General features: G+C 42.8%; 1 protein-coding gene across 8 annotated transcripts in view; it reads right to left on the reverse strand.

Annotated features, from left to right (window-relative positions):
* Window positions 1-22793, reverse strand: part of INPP4B (inositol polyphosphate-4-phosphatase type II B) — a 281153-nt gene extending 258360 nt beyond the window's left edge. For 4 of the 8 annotated variants that reach the window (XM_040063946.2, XM_058420537.1, XM_040063948.2 and 1 more), the window contains exon 1: window positions 22679-22793. The gene's annotated coding sequence lies outside the window, so the exon portion shown is untranslated. Of the gene's footprint in view, window positions 1-18791; window positions 18886-19411; window positions 19589-19644; window positions 19664-22000; window positions 22022-22678 lie in introns of those variants that run through there. The other 4 variants (XM_040063945.1, XM_040063942.2, XM_040063944.2 and 1 more) reach the window with 4 other exon arrangements.
* Window positions 22794-23863: the final 1070 nt, after the last annotated feature.

Here is a 23863-nt window from a genome sequence, read left to right on the forward strand (position 1 = left end):
CTCTTGGCATTTGCACAAACATGTTTCAGCTTTGCTTGCACTTCAGCTAATACACAATCTTAGCTGCACTGAAAGCTGGCATGGTCATAACCAGTAGTTACATACCTGACTACTATTCTCAGAAATATTTATTGCACTCAACTTTTATTCTAATAGTTGTCTATTGTTCTGAACAGTTACATCACTTTATTTGCTATGCTATCCTTGGGTTTCTATCTCTTTTCATGTAGACTTTAAAGAAAAAAAAACTGGCATTATGCAAATCTATCACATTTCTCAATTTCAAGTTCTTCTTCAGCAACAGCATAAATGCTCAATGCCAGTGAGCCATTTCTCTGGAGACTGTAGTTTTTTCTCATCTTTTCAAAGACCGCTCTTCCAGTAAAGGCATTTTAAATGGCCAAAACTTTCAAATCCTCTCTGTAGGAAAAGGTCTTGAGTGACACATCTCTTCTCCTGTTAGACCTTTGTTCCAAGGCCTGGGAAAGCTCTGTCCAGCGCCAAGTAAGCCCGCACATGCAACATGCAGCTTCTCCAACCCCACCGCGCTCTTCCGAAACAAACCTGCAATATCTCTGCAGCCTGCAGAGTCAAACATATTCCTGCAATTACCCTGCATTAGCCAGGTTTCTCAGCACCTCAAGCTTCCACTGGGATATGGAATAGACAGGTTGCACTGATTTACCAGCGGAGCTACTATTTCGTCCAGCTCATCCCCAGACTCAGAACTTTGCATATGCCTATCTCTACATTCCACCGCTATGCCAAAGTCTTATGTGACCTCGAGCCTGTAAGCTTTGGTTCTCCCCATGACAAAAAGCAATAAAATAAACAAGCTAGCAGGCCTGGGAAAGAGGTTCACTGCAACTTAATGTTTCTGTCATCTTCCCCCAAATCCCACAGTAAAATGAGGCATGGCCTTCACCAGCATGGGTTAACAAGGAGCTTCTAGTGACTCATTTTCTACCCATGAGTAACAGGGCTGGGGGATCTTATGGAAAAACACAGGGGTGATTTCTGAATATTCTCTCTTTTTAAAAAAGTCAGTAGTTGAACTCCTCTAGATATCAAAAATCCAAGTAATGAACTAGAAATCTACATCAATAAACATTCAAAGCCACAGAGGAGGATGTGACACTTGTTCTCACCTAACAGCAAAGCAATGCAGTTTCATCTGACAAAACTGAAGGGTACTACCGTAGTAAGAAATCTCTGAACCTCAAATGGTGGCTTTGTCACTTTCCCTAAGCAACAATAAAGAAAATCATGACCAAACATGAAAGCAACAGCCACAGACCAGTATTTCCATCCTCTTCAGCTGTAAAATGAAGTCAGAAGTAATTTAGAATAAGAAACAATAGCTAGCACTCTCCCTGTCACTAGGAGATACTGACAGAAACAAGATCTGCTTTCTGAAAGAGGTTGTGAAATGAAAAAAAAAGAAGCCCCATACACAGAATACAAGCAGCAAAGACAAAAAGTTGCAGTTTCTCATGTCATACAAGAGAAAGAGTTAATATAGCAACTCTGTTCTGGATCCTGAAGAAAGGTTTCTAAGTTGTCCAGGTAACACTTAAATTCCTTTGCGATTAAACTACATTCAAGAGGCTAGACCTTAAGAGCTGAAAGTTATGATGGAACACTAATTCCCTTTGGCACTTCCTTCCACAAAGACAACAAATCTTTAATACCTCTTTTCTGAAGGTGTTTGGCCCTCATGTTTTCACCGTTAAGCATAAATGTTATTCACACATACTTAAGTAACTACAAATATTTTCACTCATTTTACATGCTCTGTCAATCTTAGTAACATGGCTTGTAACAACATTGTGTGACTCTTAAAGAAACACAGCACCTTTCTCTTTTCCATTGAGCTCCTTACTCTATTCATCATGGAAAAGAAGCAGAGGAGTAGGTGGTGTCCTTTGCTTCTTTCTACTACTATATCATGCTAAAAAATTGGAGAGGGCAAGTAAAGGAGCACACAACCATAAAAGTGTGGTTTTTATCAGCACTCGACTTTCTCTACCAAGAAGATGCAAACAGGAACAGTATCAAAGCACTACATGAATTCAAAACCAAATGTATTTACGTACAGAATCCAAAGTTTATGGACACAAGTACTTTAGCATTACACCAGACTAAGCCTCATGTTTTTGCCAGAAAGCTTGATATACACAGATACCTCTCTTAAAAAGCTTTGAACTGGGCTATTGGAAATACCGAGCCTATCTCTCAGTTCAGACCAAACCACAGAAGCCTATGACCCTAACCCCAAAGTTACAAGTGCATCTCTTAAAGTACTGGAAATGCCAATGTTGATTATCTGTATCATAGCATCTAGGAGCTATCCATCGATTCGCAGAACACTGCTTTACCTGTTTTACTGGGAAAAAAAACAGAAAGGCCAGAGACCCTTGTACTTGAAATGCAACTATCCCCATTTCTCTCATTCAAGAGAGAAATGCAGTAACTACTACAAACACAAGAGGGAACACAGCTTCTACCACATCTCCTAAAAGCACACAAGGCTCCTTGTCCCAGGGCATCTCATGGCCATCAGCTGACTCCTCCAAGGAAGTCTGGCCTCCCTGCAAGGGTTAACCTAACCCCATTTCTTGTCTACTCATCCTCCCTTTTCTAGCAGCTGTTTAATTTCAAGGCCAGTGTTCACCCTGACCAAGTCTGAGAAACTTGCCCATAAGACATACCCAGACACAGCCAGCAAAACAAGGAGAGCAGGTTTGACACACTAGACTTTTTTAAAGCCAAAATAATAACCCTACTAGTAATTGACAATTCATTCCCAGATTATTTTTCAGCAAATGGCAGAGCCCAGATCACCACAACCACATTAACACACACAACTGCTTACTATCAACCTTACTTCTTGTCACTTCTGATCCAGCTTGATATCCCCACATACTGACTGTATTTATAATATACAGCAAACTTCTGGTCTGTCTTGGACTAGATTTCCTTTATTATTTATTCCTTTTCTTTAATATTCAAGTATCTTTCTAACCCAGCCGCAACTTTGAGATTACTTTGAAGACAAACTTGGCAACCTGTATTTCATAAAAATGATAAAAAGATGGAAGTTCACCCTAGGCACTAAGCAGGTACAAGAAAGCTAAATGCCAGCCTGTAAGGAAGCTGCATGCATGAATTGACAGGATTAAAAGGAAAACTGCTTACTGAAAACCTGAAGTAGGATTGATCCTATAAAAGATAAGGGGGATATATAAACACGTGTGATACCTAAACTAATCCCTCTGGGATAACAAAAGCAACTCACTGATAAGACTTCAAGGAAGCATCAGGTAAATGACTGAGAAAATCATTCTGGGTTTAGCCTGGGATCAGACAGCAGGTGACTCATTATGCCTGATTGCATCTGTGTTTCTTCAGACACAATAGGAACCAGCTTGTAACAATGCACGACTTGCTTACTGTGACTTCTCCAAATTTTAAAAAACACTGAACAGCCTATTCAACTGCAAAAGGCCCTTGGGACAAATAGAGAAAATAGGGAGTCTAGATGAAATTCTTAATTAGAAACTAATAAGGAAAATTGGTGAAACTTTTAAACTTACTAATCACCTTAGCAGGCTTTTTATGTATTACAGCAATTTTTAGAGCAGCCCCTAGAGCATAAGAGAATGGCATATGCTCAGAGGACAGGGAATACTGAGGCATCAAGTTCTGCTGTTGAAAAGAAAAAGGCAAGCTAGTTCCAAAATAATAGATAAGAAGAGATTAATTCAGTGCTCTCCTAGGGACACCAAACCAAAAAGCTGCTAGGAGAAATAAAAGAACAGAATGAATGCAAATTTTATTTACTAAAATACAAATCCATAGTTTCTAACTTATGAAACTCATCAAGACGACACAGCTCAAGATTTCTTTCACAGCAAATCTCTGTAGATGCAATTAGGACCAAAACCTGCATATTGTGGGACTCACTCTTCTTGAGCTCTATGTTTTATGCAAAGAACAAAGAAAAAGAAGACTGCATAAGGGAAATTCTAAGCTACCAAAACATCTAACAAATAAATCTGACACTAAGCTGCAATAGAAACCTACAGTCAGTTCCAAAGGTTTGTTTCAATGAAGAACTGATATTAACACTATTAACAAACTCTAATAGCATAAGCCTAAAGAGAAGACTTTTCACGTAATAGGGGACCACATCTATTTGTCATAATTCTCTTTGGGCCACTACATGCAACAAACAGCCTACAATTCCAATGCTTACTCCTTAAGGTCAAACAGCTTCCAGCTAACTTTGTGAGCCAGGACCAGGCTAAGCGCAGAAAGGAAAACAGTACATACACATATAACACATAATTGTCAAGAATTACTTCTAAAGGAAAAAACAATTGCCACCAACCACCTTACCTGAGCTTGGTGTATCAGGGTATTGTCTTCAGGAAACTCATGCTGATCACTTCTGATTTTTTCCCCCTTGCCCGAAATTTTCAGTTTTCTACAAATCTTACTCTCCCTCTCTCAAACAGGCAGCACTGAATTTAGCAGTAGCAGTCTGAACCTGCCGTACCTCTGGCTGCCGCTCCTCCCTCCTGGAGGAAGGCACCACCCCCACGGCAAGGGGACAAAAAGAGATGCTAACTCCCAACACCTGCTGCTCAACACAAACGAGCACCGGGATCACCACAATGCAGAACACCTGGCCGGGACCGCTAACAGCCAGAACATCATTTGCTTCTGCTGCCCAGCACTACCACCACAACCACCCAGCCAGGGAGGGGAGCTCCCCCAGCACGGCACAGCAAAGCTCATCATCTGCCCTCAACTCTCGCCTCCCCCATTCTGCTGCACAAATGGGGACAGGGGATCTCAGGATGCTCAGTAACAGAACTTGCAGTTAATGTTGGTCTGTTCCCTTTAAACACGGATGAATCATAGTCCCTGAAGGTTATGGTTTTCCATACTTGCAAGACCGCTCCTGATGGGATTAGTTCTTGCAATAGCATAGCTGATCACCACCATTAAACAAATACAGAAAACACATAATCAAGTAGATGAATGTATGCAAATATACAATTTTCTGTGATCTGAAGGGACTTGGTGCTCCGCCTAGAGAACAGCACAGTTTATTTCTTAACCTAAAATTTAAGCAAAGCATTCAAAACCAAATTTCTCCAGCCTCCTGGAGCACTGATTATCTAAGTCCAGCTGCTTCAGTGCCTGTGTTTTCTGCTGCCAATCTTCTCCAGCCATGTTCACTTTATGAGAGCACCTAATCTGCCCCACTGAGTCTGATTACAGACTAGACAGGGCTAACTATAGACTGGTGTCATCCTGTTGGCAACAAAATAAATCATTCCTCAGAGAGCTCTTCACAAGGCGGCTCTGTATTCCTAAAAACCTTGGTACATAAAACAGGCCTGGAAATCACAGATAGATGGATGTTAGTGCTTGGGTCCTGCAAATGCTTTTCCTGTCAGTGACAGCTCACTCCATCAGCGGCTGCATAGCTTGGCTTTTGCTTCTCTCGCAAACTAGTTTCTCTGCCACAATCGTTCTGGTTAACTAGGAAAGGGAAGAAAAAACCCAAATCCTGTCTGACTCTTCACATTCGATCAGCCAATGCATGGTGTATGTGCAGAATAAACATCTCAGACATAGCAGAAGGGGCAATGATTTACTTAATTGTGAAACAGGGACCTCTGCTTACTTACAGGACTCTCATCTCAAAGGGACAGAATTCTGGACCTACATGTTGAACCTTGGAAGACTCAGACTCTTGGACACAGATTATAGGCCTGACAACTTGATTTATTCGTTTCCCTAAGGACTTGTGTGTTGGTTTTAAAGTTGCAAAGACATTAGTGTGTCTGAATGCTCATGTCTCCCAGAAGGAAAGCAATTTTCTGTTTCCAGGATGAAAATGGTACTCTAAGTGGTATGTTCTCTCACTTTGATGAAGACATCTCTGTAAAGGTTGTCCTGACTGGAAGGATATGAAGAATGGAGTAGCTAACTAACAAAAACTTCTGATAAAGAGACAGGCAACACCAGTAATTCATTTTTCTGCTCCTTACACTCCACTGCTGCTACCAACAACAACAAAAAAAAAAAAAAATCAAGGTGAGCCAAATGGATGAAGGAGCAGAAAGCAACAATTGATCAGCTTTATAAAACTTTCTTCAGAAAAAAACACACCAAAATATTGATAGAAGACACAAAATACACTGTGAGGAATCAGCCAAACTTATTTTAAAAATACCATCAGAAGAAAAGGTGGACATTTCATTCCAAGTACATGTTCTAGCTGAACTAACATTCCAAATAGAGAACTGATGTTGAGACAAGCCACCACTTCACATACATTTGAAAAAATATTTATAACTACAACAGTGAGTTAAGCATTTTGTCCACTGCTACAGCAAAATCTGAAGAGTGTATTATTTGTTCTCAGAAGTAAGGATATCAAACACACAGCACAATCAGTCCAAGAGTTTTCTTGGAGCTCATCCCTGTGCCAAGATAGAAAAGGCTGCATTAATTACGGCGTTCTGGACAAAGCCTCACTCCCAGACACACCTAGAATTTCCCATGCAGTTTCAGATAGATACTGTTCTTCTTTGGCCTTAATGGTGGCTATGGAATTCTGTAAATGGCTGCTGCATTCTACCCCAAACATGGTAAAGATAAAAAAATCCAGCAACAGAAAAACTGCTACATACCAGTAGATAGTTCAAATATCTGGTTGCACAGTGTTTGGAACCATTTCAAAGAGAAGGGACAAGGAGGGGAGTAGTATCAAAATTAAGTATTTCACTTCTCTATTCTGGGCTAATCCTTAAAAGAATCCATAATGTGTCTGGTAGTAATTTGAATTCTCATCTCAGCAACGAAATGGTCCTACATTCCCACAGGGAGAGAGGTGCTGGAAGCCAATCTGAGCATGAGAGAAGCAATTTACCCAAAGCACCTTATGCTTGGACTAATCTGAAAAGCAGCGAGATTGAGGCACCAGTTCGGAACTGACATGAATTAGAGCAATGCCAATTGAGCCTGAAGGGAGAAGCACAACAGCTTCATCTTCCACTGTCCCAAAAAGCGGTAGTGTACTTCTGGTCTTGCACTCCAGACAGGATGATGGGGGTGGGACAGCTATTCAGGGAGGAGCAGAAGAGCCCGGCATGCAAAACATCTCAGGTTTCACAGTGACCTGGCCCGGCTACAGCAGCGCCAGGCTGACTTGTTACAGAAGGCAGCTGTGTCACCAGCTGTTATGTACCAGAGGCAGGGACATTGTTCTAGGACTTGTCATCCATCTTAAGACATACCAGTAACATTTATGCTGTCTATTTACTCTAGAGCACAGCATTTAAAATTTAAAAAATCATATACCTCCTAATATCTGCTTAGCAGTAACCATGCTTTACTACAACTCTTTGCTCCACCTGGCCAGAGCTGAAGTTGTTAATTTTTAGGTCTGATACTCTCTGACAGCAGCTTTGCTGTTTTCCTCACATGGTAGGCATCACTCAAGATGACTTTAGAAAATGCCTTGTTCATTTGCTTTGTTTTCATTTGCAAGTCTTCAGGTTAAGTGAAAGGCTAAGTACAGATTCAAGCATGCAGTCTGTATCTATTTAAATAGATGTCAGAATTTTGACATGCTATCATACCAAAATACTTCTATCAAATCCCTTCTCCACAGGAAGGAAATATAAGGAGGCCTAGCTTGAGGTCAAATTTCAGTTATTAAGTGAGCACAGCTCCCACTGACAGCTGCATTCTCTGCCATTTTATTACATTTCCATGGATGCTGAGAAAACAATATATTGGTCTAGCAATCCGCATTGCCAAACTAAAAGAAGAACGCTGAATAAAAGGAAACAAAGGCAGAAACTAGGGGAAATACAGAACTGGTATATTTTTTCCCTTGTTCTCCCAGCATTTCAGTCGTTTCTCACTTTTCTGGTCTAAGATTTCCTCAAACTGCCCAAAGGTTTGCACAGTTGATGTACTTGCAGCTGCCCTCCCCTCACTACCCAGAGGAGATATACAATCAGTCTAGATAAGCTTTGTTACTTTTTATTTCCTCAGCCTAAAACAGCACCCACAACTACACTTCAAACTTTCATTCTCTTTTCCTCACTGCTGAATTAATAGAACATGTTAACAGAAAAGCCTCAACCTGAGGCAGAAATCCATGTAAACAGCAAAATGAGCCAAGAGACTGTCACTTCATCCTTCGAGTCTTTATAAAATACTCTCCTCTTAATCCCTCATACCTACCTCCTACTTCAATTATCCCTGGCTGTCATTACAGGAACTTCCTAGTCTTTCTTCCCAGAAAACTAATTTACACCACAAGCATTCTCTAGCAAAACCATTCTGTTCCCAAATATTTCACAGTTCCCCAGCATTCTACCATATTTGAGGCAGACATTTCCCGAAAATACTTCTACCTCTCCCACTATTAAAAAAAAGCGCAAAACTAACAAGCACACCAAAACAAAACAAACAAACAAAAACAAAACAACCAACCAACAACCTTATCCCAGCCAGAAACGCCATCCTTTTTAGCTGCAAAGAAAGTAATTAAACCTCCTGTATTCCTTGCAAAGAATAACACTGCATTTTAGATTAAGGCAGAACACTACTACAAGAGTGAAGAGGAAGAAATATTTCAGTACATGGCAATATATAGTCCTAACCAGATTATTAAGTAATCCTTAATGATAGGGTACTACAGCTAAACTGAAGAACAGGAAACTGGGCTGGTGAGATGTTACCCGCACACAAAAGTGCCTCTGGCACTCAGGGACAGAGGAAACAGAAGAAATCCTGCCAAAAATTCTTCAAAGGAAGAATTCAAATTCAAACCTTAACTCAAAGCAAGGCTTTTAATAAAACCACCAATGTGTTCTGGTTTTAATAAAGCAGATTTGATACTGAAGACCTTGACTGAGGTTAATATCTTGATCTGAACCTTCTGTTCCAGATAATTCACCAACTCTGACCAGCAAACAGCCCTGTAGAGTGAAATTCAGAGCACACATCCAAGGAGACAGCTCTTCTACTACATCCTACTTCCATGAATGAAAAACAGAGCTGCAAAACACCAAGTTCCAGCTCAGAGCAGCACAAAAGTAAGAACTGTGCCAATGCAGAGCTTAACGTAATGTTGACACAGATGACAACTTTCAAGCTTTGTTTTTCCAGATTAAGGTAATTTCAAAATCTACGAACATGGATGTTCATCTAAATTCCTTCCGACTCAGTGTTTATTTAGTTCCACTGTAATCTAACTTCTGACAGTCACATACAAACAAAGATTTTATGCCTTATCTCTTAAGCAAAGAGTGATTAAGAAGTACCAAAAATCCAAAGGAACTGAGATATCTTACCTATTTGATCCGCAAAAATGACTGTAAGCTATTTCTTACTACATCGAATTAAATATTAATATTCCTTAATGTTACTCTTAACATTAAGAACACTCACATGTTAAATATTAAATCCACAACTAAAAGTAAAATTAGAAAGTTGCTTGCAAAAACTGGTAGAGAACTACACCCTGTAATAATTGGAATCTCAAGTTGAATTCAGTTGCTGTTATCAGCAATCACTGTCAAGCTGAGCCAGAAGGAGATGCACAAACTGACTCAAAACATTTCCAAACTGATGTCAGAGAGGCACAAGGTAATTCAACAGACCACAACAGGAAAAGTATTCATTCTTGATAAGCACAGCAGCAGAAACCTCTATAAGAAGACTTATTTCTGCCTTTTGCTTTGACAGGTACCTCTGGCTACCACCTGTTTTCTCCCTTGCTGCCCTTTTGGCACAACTTTTAATATGTCCATTTATACAAGAGCACTCAGTTCTAGGCTTTTCCCCCCAACTTCAGTAAAGTGAGTAATGCGTGTACATGGGCCAGTAAGAATTACAGCGATTTATGAAGCAACGCTGCTGCTTTCAAATACCATATCCTGTAACAATCTCGCTTACCAAGTGTGATATATGTTTTGAGATAAATTCGTGGTTTATGTTATAACCTATAAACTGTATTACAAGCAGCTCGACAAAAACTGTGGAAACTTTTCTGCTTGCCGAGAATAATTTGCAATTGTAGAGATTCCAGACAATGGCAGGGCGAAGTCCGAATTAACAACCAAAAGGAATGGCCAAACAGGAGATGTCCCGTCCATCAAGGGCTGGTCCGCTGCCACCTCCGGTGATTAACACATTATACCAATCTAGAAGACCCAGAGATGTCGCGATCAGCATCCCAATGCCGACTTCTCAGAACCCCATTCAAGCGCTCGATTCTGCCAGAAAAAGCATTCTGAGCCAAACAGCCAGAGAAAGAAAATACATGAATATGCGCAGCAGATACGAATCAACAATAAAACTGCCTCAGGGAAGAAAAACTGTATTAAACCTGCTCACAGAGCCTAAGAGATCGTGAACACGGAGGACTGGTTCAGTTGTGGCCATCCCTGCATTCACCCAACTTCGATAACCCGGAATCGAGGTTGTCTCTTTTATTGTGGCTATTTCAGATTGTTATTTTTTAAATGGCGAAGTAAAATTATATTAAATTGGCTATTTATCGCCCATAACAACACAAGCACAAATAAAAATGTTCTTTAACACTGAAGGTTGAAAGCATTATATTGAGCCATTCTGAATTTTTTAGGTAGACATTTAAAGTTTTAGATTTGGCAGCTCAAGGTACAGCACAGTCTCAAGCTCACACAAGCACCCATCTTTACTTGAGGCATTAAGCGCTTCGCTGGGCAACCCAGCCCGGAAATTTCTGTTTCCCTTCCCGTGTGCTAATGAGATGCTAGGCCGGTGATGATGTAGCCACAGCGGCTCAGTTACACAAGGCAAGGCTTGCAGGGCTATCACAGGCTGCACAGCCCTACAAACAGGGTGCTTCACTGCACACACCGGTGACAGAGCCACAGACAGGTTTGGGGTACGACTGACCACAAAGATCACCTCCTGCCATGGGCAGCAAATACCTTCCCTTCCTTTACATCAGGTGGCTCAAAGTCCTGTGCAATCTGGCCTTGAAACCTTCCAGGGATGGCACAGCCACCGATTTTCTGGGAAACTTATTCCAGCATCTCACCACACGCACAGTAAAGAATATCTTCCTAATATCTAATCTACACCTGCCCACTTCCAGTGTTAACTCACTGCCCCTTGTCCTGCCGCTCCATGCCCCAAGGGTCCCGCTCCAGCTCTCTGGCAGCACCTTCAGGCTCCTGTAAAAGTCTCCCTGGGAGCCTTCTCTTCTCCAGGCTAAACAATCCCACCTGTCCGCATAGGATAGGTGCTCCAGCCCTCTGACTAGCTTTGGGGCCTCCTCTGGGCTTGTTCCAACAGGCGCACATCCCTCTCCTACTGAGGCTCCAGAGCGGATGCAGCACTGCAGGCAAACTCTCACCAGAACAGAGCGGCAGAAGCCCTTGCTTTGACCTGCTGCCCACAGAACATTTAAAAGTGTTCATACATTTTTAAAGCCAAGCCAGAGAAAGTTTAGAAAGTTTCTAAAATGTTGCATTTATAGACAAAGTGTTAGTCTCTGTAGAAAAACTAATGGGCTCCCAATATGTTCCTTTGGTAAATGGGTTAACTAAATTAGAAGTTGGGGTTTGGGTTTTTTTTTTTTTAACTCCTTTGTCATTGTTTTTAATTAAGCTGGTCCCTTGCCTGGAGCAGCCAGAGTTGTTTACCCACAATAGCCGTGAGATCCCTGTGCTTGATGGTTTAATTATCTCCTCGCTGCCTGGTAATTCTTTAAAGGCTTTTTTCTTTTTTTTTCCTCCAATGTGGCACAGCAGACAAAAAGAATCATCTGTCTCTCCCCGTTCAATCTTACAAATTTACACTGTCCCCTCCTTCACATACGATGACTTAAGCTGATGGATCAAGGCAGTGTCTACTTTCAAGATTATATAAATTATTTTGTTTATTTTTCAGTTATCTGAGCCACCGCAGTCCATGACCTGTACAAACACCTGCTACCTACAGACACTACAGGATCTGAATTTTGTTTATTTGTTTGGATCTACCACCTGTCAGATGGAGAAAATCCTACTGAAGAGCATGGCAAGTCCCATGCACCTCCCACCTCAACACTGTCTGATGCTGTCAGTGGTCTGGCTGTGACGAGAACTAGGTCTGAAAGCTATGAATATCCTTCACCGGGCTAGAATGGGAGCAACACTATTTGGACAGAAATAGAACAAGCTGAAAGATAACCATCCATGAAGAAAAAGGAAAATCCACTATTGCTGACAAGTAGGCGAGTCAGCTGCAGAACAGAGACAAGTTTTTAACACTAACAAACGCTTCCCATTGAGTTTAAAAAACCACAACGATATGCACCTTTCACTAAAAGAAAAAAACCAAACCCAGATTGCTCAACAGTATGTAAGAGTAGAATTTATTTAAATCTGAAGAGGCAGCCAGCTTATCTCCTCATCAACACCGAAATTCTCTCAACGCGCACAGAAACAAAACAAGCGTTCAGGTAAGACAGAAAGCAGCCAAGCACACAAAGGCTTGTCTTCCTTGTTAAAGACTCGGGACAGCTGCAGCGCAGAGACTGGTTATGGCACGCTCCTTTCCCCAGCTGGTAGGAAAGTTTCCCTGCTCTGCAGACACCGGCTCACCACCAGCTGCCCATTGCCATTCAACAGAGGCACGTCTCACCTTGCCTGTTCAAGGATTCAGAATTCCAGTCTGACCCTCAGCCCAATGAGCGTTCCCAAGGTGAAGCCTCACTTCCTACCAAAATATCAGCACACCTGGGTCTCTCTTCTGTGCATTTCCAGAAGGGACATATAAAAGGCCAGATTACTGCTAAATTTTAAAATTTCTTCTTTAAGATTTTATTTCTTTTTAGAAAACGAAACCCAAAAGCCAAGATCTTCCGAAGTGCTTCCTTGAGCTGCAGCAAACCTACAGCACTGCAGACGGGGTCAGAATCTGCTCCCATCGCTTAGGGGAGGTGAGAGAGGTGTGACATTACTGACTACACAAAGGCTCTTCTGAATTATTTACTACGGCAGAACCAACAAATCAGCTGAGTGTGAAGCTGCAACACTTCCAAATACAGAACGAAACACTAGGGTTGAAACTGACAGGCCGGTACAGTCTTTTAAAATTGTTTAAAAATATATCTTCTTGCACTTCATAGCTCAACTTCAAGAAAAAAAGTATTTCACCTTAGCCTTCAAACTTTAGTGGGAGACATTGCTCTTCCAGACCACAAAAATAGATCCTCAAAGCTGATGTTTTTCAGAACTTAGCAAGCATCTGCCAGTAAAAATTCCCACATACATGGGCTAGATCTTAATCAGTATTTTATTTGATGGTTTATGCTTTATGGTGTTTTGGCCCTCCTCTCTATCCCCATCTAGAACAGTCCATGAGGATAATGGTAGCTCTTTTTCTAAAAGCATTAAAAAAGCACCAAAAAAAAAATCAAAAAGCCATAAATATCAGATGCTTCAGGTAAAATTCACAAGCATGTAATTATTTTAACATACCAAAATTGATTGTTAAGGTCATTTCAAGAGCACTAAAAACAAGGAATCACCGATTTTCTTTTGAAAAAAAAGTACATTTTTTCCATATTTTACTCTTTATATAAATATTCATAGACAACTCTAGGACACCTCATTAACAAGCTGTTCAACAAGTGGAGCAAGTGCTGAATTAGGTGTTTAAAATAATTGTTATAAATGTATCTCCTCAGAGGAACATGGAAGCAACCGCAGCATGTTTTCTAGTGAAAAACCAGATTTATTTAAATATTATAGCCAACAAATGCTACCGTCTGTAAGAAAACTCCAAGGTTTGGTTCTAGTATTAAACAATAAGTGAAGAGCTCCAGATGGGTTGCGTTGCTTTTGTCCCCACTGTTCGGGTAAGAAGTTACTTGTTCCCAGCCCCTCTGGAGACTGCTTTGTTTAAGGTGGGGTTCACCACTTGGCTTCCCACATCAGCATCAGTAATCCCTTCAGCTTTCACCCGCAGGTTATGAAACACAGCCCAAACCGGACCAAAGGATTTGGTTTTCCTTATAATCATGGCTGGAGGTGAGATCTTTGGACATCAGATCAGACAGTTTATTTCTAGAATGCTTTTAATACAGCCCTAAAATAAGCTACCATTTAATCTTGCTTCAGCATCTCTATTCCCTTCACCCTGTGACTCAGTCAGAGACTTCTCACATTCTGCTTTTGTCAGGGATCCGCTCTGCCAGGTTCCCACACATCTTTAGATCAATCTGCAGCTGCAAATTGTGGGACAACTCCTATTAACATTAATATGGGCATCCACGACCCTTCTTTTTGATAAATTGGTGCTTAGCATTCTTTTGCTTTTGTGCAAGACTACCACAGTTTGCCATTCAATTAACACCACTCAAACAAACACAAATAGCTGCCAATGCTGAACTAAAACAATTCAAACTGAGACACGGTATCTCAATTTACAGTTGGAGTTCAAGCAACGACCAAGAGTCAGAGACTCTTGGACCAAGGAGAATTTTTGCCAGGTTTCCTCTGCTGAAACCACGACTGTTAAAGGTTAAGGCTGAGCTTTCCAAAGACTACATGAACACGGAGGGTCACTGCTTACAGTGCCCCTCCAGGACCTGCACGTGCACCCAGGAACTCTGCAAGCACAGGTTTACTTACTTGACCATCTACATTTTCTGCTGGTAAATCTTCCACATTATCTTCAAAACACTGCTATGACAGATACCAATGGTACTGAACATTTTCTTCTGTGAAAAGCATAATAGTATGAATAAAGAGCAAGGAGGGGGAAGTGTTTCCTCACTAAATACTCCCACTGCTTCATAGTACTTTTGTGTCTTCTGCTTAAAAGAAGTCATTATCAAAAGCTGGGATTTTTTCAAATGTTCATTCTTCAAACATATTCAGCATAACCTGACTTAGACCTTACATATGTACAGCCTCCTCCATTTACCATCAGATTAATTACTGATCAGTTTTACTGCAAGGTACTAAATCTATTTCCACGTATATTTTGACAGCCTAAATTCATTTAATAACCTCAGCATGTGGACAGCTTGGCTTTTTGCAGTACACAGTTCCAAAGAAGCTATTGTGACCAGGCTTCTCATTTCTGTCAGTGAAAGAAAATCCTATTTATAAAAACGTAAAGTTTTCATGGTGTTACAAACTTCTCCCTCATTTCACTTGCAAATACATAAGAAAGCAGTTCAGGAACTCTGCACACAACCTTTACAGGCTGGGTCCTCTGATTCCTCTTGCCTTTTATGTTTAGTAGGGAAATCTATCTCTAGGCTATCGCATCTTGATGGCACACAAACTGATAAAGACTTCTGTAGATGTTATTTTCTCTACCCTGATCAGAATTTTTGCATCATCAGGCTTTGCTGAAGGGGAACTTTGAAAGGACCCCAAACTTTACTGACAGAGGATGTACTCAGGTCACAGGTAACCATTCTAACTCACACCGTCACTTAAGTTCCCTTGCTCGAAGAACATGAAGATGCATTTTGGCTTCTTAGGACTCACACATCCTACCATTTTTAAAAAGACTTATATCCACAGCACCTGGGGGTGGGGGGTATTTATACACACACACCCCCTCTAAGAGAAAGACAGTAAACTCCAGCTCTACATGCAGTTTGACATCAAATTATGTACAAGTTCAGTATTTTTATTTTAAAAACAATACATGTGTACCAGATCATCCTAGATAAATTATGAATGGCTATAAAATATTATAATGAAGTCTCACACATCACTGCTTCACCAGCTGACAGCTTCTGTCCTACAGTTAAAAACACATCTCACATAACATTTTCAACAACGTGTGGTTTTCCTAACCCATAACTAACTACAAACATGAGCCAGCTAACCACAATAAAAGTGTAGACTGAATTTTCAGTATACCAGCTCTCTTACAGTAAGTGCCCAAACACATTCCCTGACTCAAGTCAAGAAAAAGTAAGACCATGAAAAATAAGTGACCTCATATCTAAGGGGAGACTATGCAGTAAAAATACTCTTATCTGCAAAATGAGCCATAAATGTGGCAGCTTCTATTGGATTCATAGAGAATTAAAAATGTTTTTAGGCTTCTTCATATTTTACACTGCCACCTAGTGTAGGCTGCATTGATGCATTCCAAGCTTCCAACTATCTCCACCTGTGGTACCCAAAACCAGAACAGCTTCCATAAAAACAGCAGTCATCACTTATTTGTCTCACCTGAAAACTATCAGTTCCTAGTAGAAAATGTCGATGCTAGCCAGCTGAAACACAGCAGCAGAACTTAAAGTAATCAGACACTGACAGCAGGAAAGCCAAAAAAAAATTTCCTAGAGTTAAAAAAAATAATTCCTAATTGCTGTAACTCTATGGGTAAACCATTATCAAATATGAATCACTTGTAAAAGTGTTTAATGCAGATTCACTGAGTGAAAATTAACACAAGTTAAGCATCTGTGCTTGTATAGAAACTACCGAGCAAATTGAACAATATTTCTCCATTGCTGATCTAAAATGAGAACGCTTAATTCAATGTTTACTTTTTTTCCACCAGGTGTCTCTTTCCCATTTACATCCTTTGTCTTTACCGCAAGGTTCAGCGGCTGGGCCATCATCTGATGATCCTAGTCACAGTGCTCCTGTGGAAAGAGCTGCTGTGCAGGACTGCAGGGGTGTTTGCTTTAAAACCCGCTTCCCACACAGAGGCAACATCGTTGAATTCTCATCTCCAGCTAGCCCAGAGAGGCCACCCAAGTTCTGTGTCATGACAGGCAGTAACAGAAATTCCAGATAGAGCGGAGCTCTATAGCAGGCTTTTGAAGGGGCAAAAAAAAAAAAAAATATACCCAACCTACAGTCTTGCTTGGCTAAAGCAAAAAGGCACTTCTCAATTCCTAGGTTATTAATTCAAAAAATTAAAAATCTTCTAATCAATTGAAAGAATATTTTTAAAACTATAAAAATAGGAGACTGATGTTATCATGATAACATCAAATGCAGTATCTCATACTCCGTGTACCAGAGTGTATTCGCATTTAGAGAATAAAATGGCGTAACCAATTAAAATATTACTCCAAATTACATTTCTATAGCAGAGGAAGTTATTTCATCTTAAAAAACTCGGTTGTACTGACAGCTGTTTTCTCTAGCCACAAACACTGAGCAAGCAGAACATGTTACTGCTGCTACAGAAACACCGTTCAACACCAGAGCTGAAGCATTCTGCTTAATGCTCCATTTGTACAAGGCACCAAACCACATTTAGCACCTAGATTTTACACCCATTTACCTGTTTCTGAGCCATTTTCATAACAGAAAGATGCACCCTAGCTTTAGTGCATCTTACTAGCATTGCTAGAATACACTAGGATCACGCTTGCAAACTAAACAATGCACAAACTCGATGGTACATGAACAGTTGTCAAAACACAATAAAAGCCTAATCTCCCCAAGACTTTCTTCCTCTGAATTCTCCATTATTATCCACCTCCTGCAGTCACATTAAAAAACAGGGTCTTCCCAGTGCCTCACAGCAAGAAATTTCACCCTATTTGCCAAAAGTGTTTTCGCAGCAACAAACTCCCATTGGCAAGAGCACAGACAACAGAAAGAAAGAAATGGATACAAAGGAAAGCAGCTTAGTTATTTATACATATAAAGTTCAGGAGAAAGTTCTCCCCAGACTGTCTTTACTGCCGTACTCGGGATAAATTTTCACCGGGGTCACGGGGTGAAGCTTCATAGAAACAGGATACAAACCAAAGCAAAAGACATCCATCAAAAAAGCACAGATGGATTTAATCTTTAATGCCATGAGGCCCAGTAACAGAGCACAAACTCAGACTGCCAAAGTGACCTTGATAAACAGCATCACGTTTAACACAGTATTATATCAAGTAAGCACCTTTAGCTTGTGGGAGTTTTGTGTATTTTCATTAAATAGAGTCTGCTTCAATATTAAAAACAATCTAAAGTAACCTGTGGGGCAAATTCACTGACTAATAGGAAGAGGCTTAGTTTGCCAGACTGAGACAAAAAGGCTTTTAACATCCAAACCCAATTTTAAACCTCCTATGCAGAGACAGAGCTGAAGCAATTGTAAACAGAGCGCTCCTGCCCAGTCTCTTTGGATTCTTAATGGTGGCAAGTTCTTTAGACCCTGGATCTATAACACTTGAGAAGCAGAAATAGCTACATTTCTTAAAAGTCACACCAACCACACTGACAGTAAACGATTCAAAACCCATTACTGAAACAGGTAAGCAAACTTTATCATTGTAAACTTGAAAAGCCCACAGAATAAGCAGACACAGTTTGCTCTATTCACTCCCTCTCAACACAAATTAATAATCACCCCATGTACAGCTTAAGATGTCCACTTCACTTTTCAGTATACCTTGCCAAAAAGGTATACAAGCCTTGGAAGACAGACAACAGCTCCTAACAGAAATTTTCATAGTAGAACAGATTGCTCAAATCTGATTTGCTCTTTGAGACTCTGTCCATATTTATTTAATTTATGAAGGCAGAAAGAATGGGGGAAACCCTCCCCAAAAAAAAAAAAAAAAAAAACCTGCTACTGACCCGGCCAAATCAACTCAATCTCCCTCCACAGACTATGGAGAAAATGGACTAGAGAATTCTACATCAATAGTTTATACTTTTTCTCTCTCTTCTAGCAAGCAGTAAAAGAACAGCCCTCCCATCAGCAGGAAACTGAAATCCACAAACCTCAAGCTCTCTTCAGAATTGTCAGCATGGATTTTGTATGAAGACAAGCAAGTCTTTTTAATTTAAATCCTGTATCACTGTGAAGACACCTCTGAGCTGAAGTCCAGCACCACACTCCAACCTTGCGCAAGCCAAAAGCCTTTCAGAGTCTGCCTCAGGTTTTCCATAACATATCAACTATCCAGGACAGGAGAGACTGAGACGCTAACTGACCAGATCCTTATGCAGCTAAGGAAGAATTAGGCAGTCCCTTAAAAACAAACAACCTAAAAGCAAGAGCAAAATGAGCTGAGACCACTACTAGATAAAGAGATAGAGTGCTGCAGCAGCCCTCTGGTCAGAGAGTAGAAAATAGCCAAGACACAGACCCCTTCATCACAGTGTGAAAAGGGTCCTGGTTTGTTCCCCTTTACAGCTCAGCCATCCTGACTCCAACCATTCACTGACTCTGGCTGCAGCAGCTCCTACTGCAGGTTTCCCTGGCAGCCTCTGACTGCTGGGTATTTCCTGCTAAACTCTGATTGCAGGGATCAGTTCGCAAACTCCAAATGCAGCTTTTACCCAGCTAGACTGTGACTGCAGGTTCCAACAACATGCTCTAAGCGCACACCCAGACTGACCTCACAGCAGCGACCCCCTCTCCTCAGGATCCTGCTTCTTCGTCCCCTCACGTCCACCGGTTCTCCTCCTTCCTCGTCAGCGCCCTCACGTCCACCGGTTCTCCTCCTGCCTCATCAATCCCCTCACATCCACTGGGTCTCCTCCTGCCTCGTCAATCCCCTCACATCCACTGGGTCTCCTCCTGCCTCGTCAATCCCCTCCCCGGCTAACCCCTCCCTTTTATCACACTTACCTTTATTGGATGCACCTGTGACTCATCAGCGACGGGGCTGGACTGTAATTAAACACAGCTGTTACCAATCAGGGGTGAGGCTGGCTTGTAATTAACACAGCTGTTACTCATCAGCGATGAGCTCACCTGTACTCCCTGCTCCTACAATGGAGAACTCAGGACAAATCTGTAGTGATTGCCAGGTTTGTAGGTGAAATCAGGAAAGTAGTAGCCAAGATCCAAGGCCTGATGAGGCCAGGACTGCCAACTCATCCCAAATAACATTTCAGCCTTCCATCCAGATCGTGTTTTGACACTTAAAGATATACAAGTAAAAAAATCCAGGGAAAAGTATTTCATTGATTTTGAGTTGTATCAGCCCAGATTGCTTCAAAGAAAGAATCCTCTCTCAAAAGTGTAATAAATAACATTCACCATTCATCAATAATAACAAAATATTACTGTAATACAAGATATTTAATAAGCCAAGCAAAACCAGCCCTTCCTAAAATTTTTCATCAGCCAGAGCATTAGACATACAGGAAGGGTTGTGAAAATACAGAGCTAGGGAGAGACAAGTAGCTAACTGCCCAGGTGTTCAAGCATGCTGCCTCAAGTCCTCAGAAGTTTTTAAGAAACTTTAATGTTGGGAGTAACTGTCCGCCTTTGGATTTGTCTCGGTAAATGATCTTACCTCTTCCTGTAAATCTGTTACATGAATTCAAAAAGTATTGTTTTCATATTTCTCTGCAGAAATTATATGCTAAAAATATATATCCATAACAAGTTAATATTTCAGCACACCTATCAATCCCACTACATTGCCTCCAAAAATTCACGGTGAATTTAGGCTCAGGCCTATTCAAACAATTACTTCACCTGCAGACTCTCTCACAGCCTCCTTCCTCTACTGTCAGCCAGCAGCACTGTCCTCTACAGGCTGACTTGGATGCTCCAGGCAGCTCTTCCACTCCTCTGGTTTTTGTTGGAGATCTGGTTTTTGGGGAGTTTTTTTGTCTTCTTACAGCACAGCAGACTCCCAGGCACTGAGCAGAGTATTAATTTTGCATTTTTGGTTCACAAAGCCTTCGCCTAATGTGAAATCTTTCAATCAGATCAGAAGATAAGGAGACTATAGATCATAAAGCAGGATCTGTAAGAGGCACCTGGGTACACCTGCTCAAACTGATATACCTTAGGCTGAGGAAGACAGAATTCTTTGATCAGACAAAAAACTAAAGCAGCCTCACAGATAAATCTCTCCAGAGAAAGAGAAACCAGAGCAAAAGAAGGATCTGCTGCACTTGCAAGGTTTGAGGAACCCATGGAGAACTGGAACTTGAAGCTTCAGTCAGTCCAAGAGAGCCAGTAAAAGAAAAGAAGTATTCTAAAGAAAGATTTAACCTTATATTGAGTGCTGTAGAAACTGTCAGAGAGCAGAAAAAAAACCCAAAAAACACAGGGCTCTGAAGTACTAACAGTGCCACATGCTGTCACTAATGCCATCAGGGCTGTAAAAATCTCACAGGACTAATTGCTGCTCATATTAATCTAGTGACTTGTATCCTGATTTTGCTGGAATTATCAATATGTGTGAAGTAAACAGCATTCAGTCCTGCATGGATAGATACAGTAATGAGGGCTTACATACACAAACGCCATCCAATACACAGGTTCACGAAAAAAAAAAAAAAAATCTGAGATACTGCAGGGCTTTAAAGCTAGCTCAAATTTAATCAAGTAGAATAAAAACAACATTGAAAATAATCGAGTGACTAGAAAACTGCCTTTTTAAAGACTGCTATCACACTTGCAAATACTTATCCGAACAGAAGTTTTGTTACCAACCAATTATTTACGTACTTTCTCTTTGAAATAGACCAAGAAATAGACCGAATTCTCCCCCATCATTCTTGCTATGTAGGCATCATTTACATACAGAGAATGCCTGTAAGCCAGTAAAGACCGAAAATATCCTCATCTCTGAGACTGAAAGTCAGATTTAAATGGCACACGTACGGCCTGATTTCAGCGTATCTATTTTAACACATCATTAATGGGTAAACAAACAAGTAAATTTCTCCTGGCAAGGAAGATAAATGGCAACATAATTAGGCATCAGATGAAAACACAGCTCCACAAAGACTTAATCCTATCATTTCTATTTTGGGTAAGGTACCGGGTTAGTTTTGGGGACCAAGGTGGGAGTCCCAAGCTCTGCCATCCGTGCTTCAAAATCTCTGTGTCATTTCAGGAAAAGAAAACAGAGCGCAGCTCTACCGTAGATCAGAAATCGAACACCATCCTCCCCCCCACCCCTTTTCTGGCTGATACAATTTCAAGTTACAACTCCGCTCAACTTAATTATCTGAAATACCTTTCTCGCGGTTTCCATTCCATCTCGGCAGACGCTGCTCTTCGCAAGATGGGGATGGCGATCCTATAGCTCGATTACTCCACCGAGTTAACCCTTAGCGTCACCCGCAGAAGTCCCTACCCTCACCCAAGTACCCTCAACTTTTCCCCCAACCAAACCCTTGCGGACAAGGTCGCCGAGACCCCCCGATAGCCCTTCAGAAGGGCCCCGGCCGCAGCTGCACGGGGGGCCCGGCACCGCGGCCGGGGCGGCATCCAGGCTCCCGGCGGGCAGCGCCGCCGCCGTCGGGAGAAACTCGGCGAGATCCCCGGCGCGTCCTAGCTGGAAGCTGCCCCGGCAGCTCGGCTCCCTCCGCGCTGCCGGCGATCCCCGGCGGGCGGGCAGGGTCCCTGTGGCGGCCGGGCCCCTCCTCGCCTCAGCGCCGGCCCCGAGCGGGCGGCAGCCGCCCTCAGCGCGCTCCCACCCGGATCCCCCCGAGCCCGGCGGCGGCGAGCGCGCCTTCCCCGCCGCCGGGGCTGCGACCTTAAGAAACTTGGTAAGGGAATAAAAGGGAGGGACTTCGCCGGAACCCATCCTCGGCTTCTAATCTCTGCCGACGCGCCGGAGCCCGCGGGGGAAAGGAGGAAAGCAAGCCCCGGGCAGCGGCGAGAGCCCCCTCAGCCTCCCGAGCGGCGGTACCTGTCCGGCGGCGGGTCGGCCGGCGTCGCACTTTCCCCCGATGCGTGCGAGAGGCGCTCGGCGGCGGGCGAGCTGCTATTTATAGTCCGGAGCCTCCAGCAGCGCGACGGACGGCCGAAGGAAATGAGGAGCGCGGCGGCCGGAGCCCAGCCCAGCCCGCCCGCCGCCGGCAGGGCCAGGTGCGGCCGGCTCGGGCAGGGGCGCTCCTGCCCCCGGCGCCACCCTCACGGCTCCCTCCCGCTGTCGCCGCAAGCGAGGGGAGCGGCCGGCCGCCCCTCCGGCAGCCCTGCGGCCAGCAGGCAGCGCGGCTCGGCTCAGCCGCGCAGAGGTGACCCGCTACTGCTGCTGCTGGAGGAGGCGAGACCGACACCGCGCTGTGGGAGGGAGACGCCGGCGCTTGCCGTTCACCTCCTGCCGCCCAGAGGGAGCCCGGCCTCCGCCGCCGCCTCTGCCGCCCGCCCGCCGGGCGCTGAGGGGTCGCTCCGGGGCGGCAGGCTCCGCATCGGCACCTCCCGCGGGCTGGGCAGGACCTGTGGGAAACGCTAGTGCCTGCTCTGTCCCGGGAGTGGAAACCGAACCTCCCTAGAAGGGGAGCAAGGGCTTCTCGGAGCCGCCGGGCCGGCTGCCTTTAGCCTCCAAACTTTGAGGGGTGGGCCGTGAGGGATGCCCCGTCCTGAGGGGAGGGGGGGGGGGGGCTCTACGCCTCACCTCCGGCCGGTGCTGCCGCTCCAGAAAATACTGATGGCATCCGTGCACCTTTGATACACTACACCTGCGGCCTTTGATCCGCAGCGTCAGAAAACTGGATTTGTGTGTATGGCAACAGAGGAATTAGGACAAATGATTTCTCAAGCATTTTACTCGCTTGATGATAATCTTCTTTTAATACGGGGTGGGGTTTTTTTCTACTTCTTTGGTAGTTAGATAAATTCTAGTATTTGAAGCTTCAATCAATCCTTTTGAGACTACTTGTGCGTTATTGCAGGACACCGTCTGGGATTTGAGCAGCATAACTCACTCCTACACCATCATTCTCCAAGCAACTGAAGTTAATACAGATTAGATAGCTGCATTAGCCTAGTCAATATCATTTGATTCAGGGTTGGATTGAGAGTTTCCTGTGTTGTAATAACTGCAGTCATCTACAAGGTACCAGCACAAAGCCTAACAATGATCTGTGCAGAG

The sequence above is a fragment of the Hirundo rustica genome, chromosome 5, assembly GCF_015227805.2.
Source record: "Hirundo rustica isolate bHirRus1 chromosome 5, bHirRus1.pri.v3, whole genome shotgun sequence".
Taxonomy (NCBI): domain Eukaryota; kingdom Metazoa; phylum Chordata; class Aves; order Passeriformes; family Hirundinidae; genus Hirundo; species Hirundo rustica.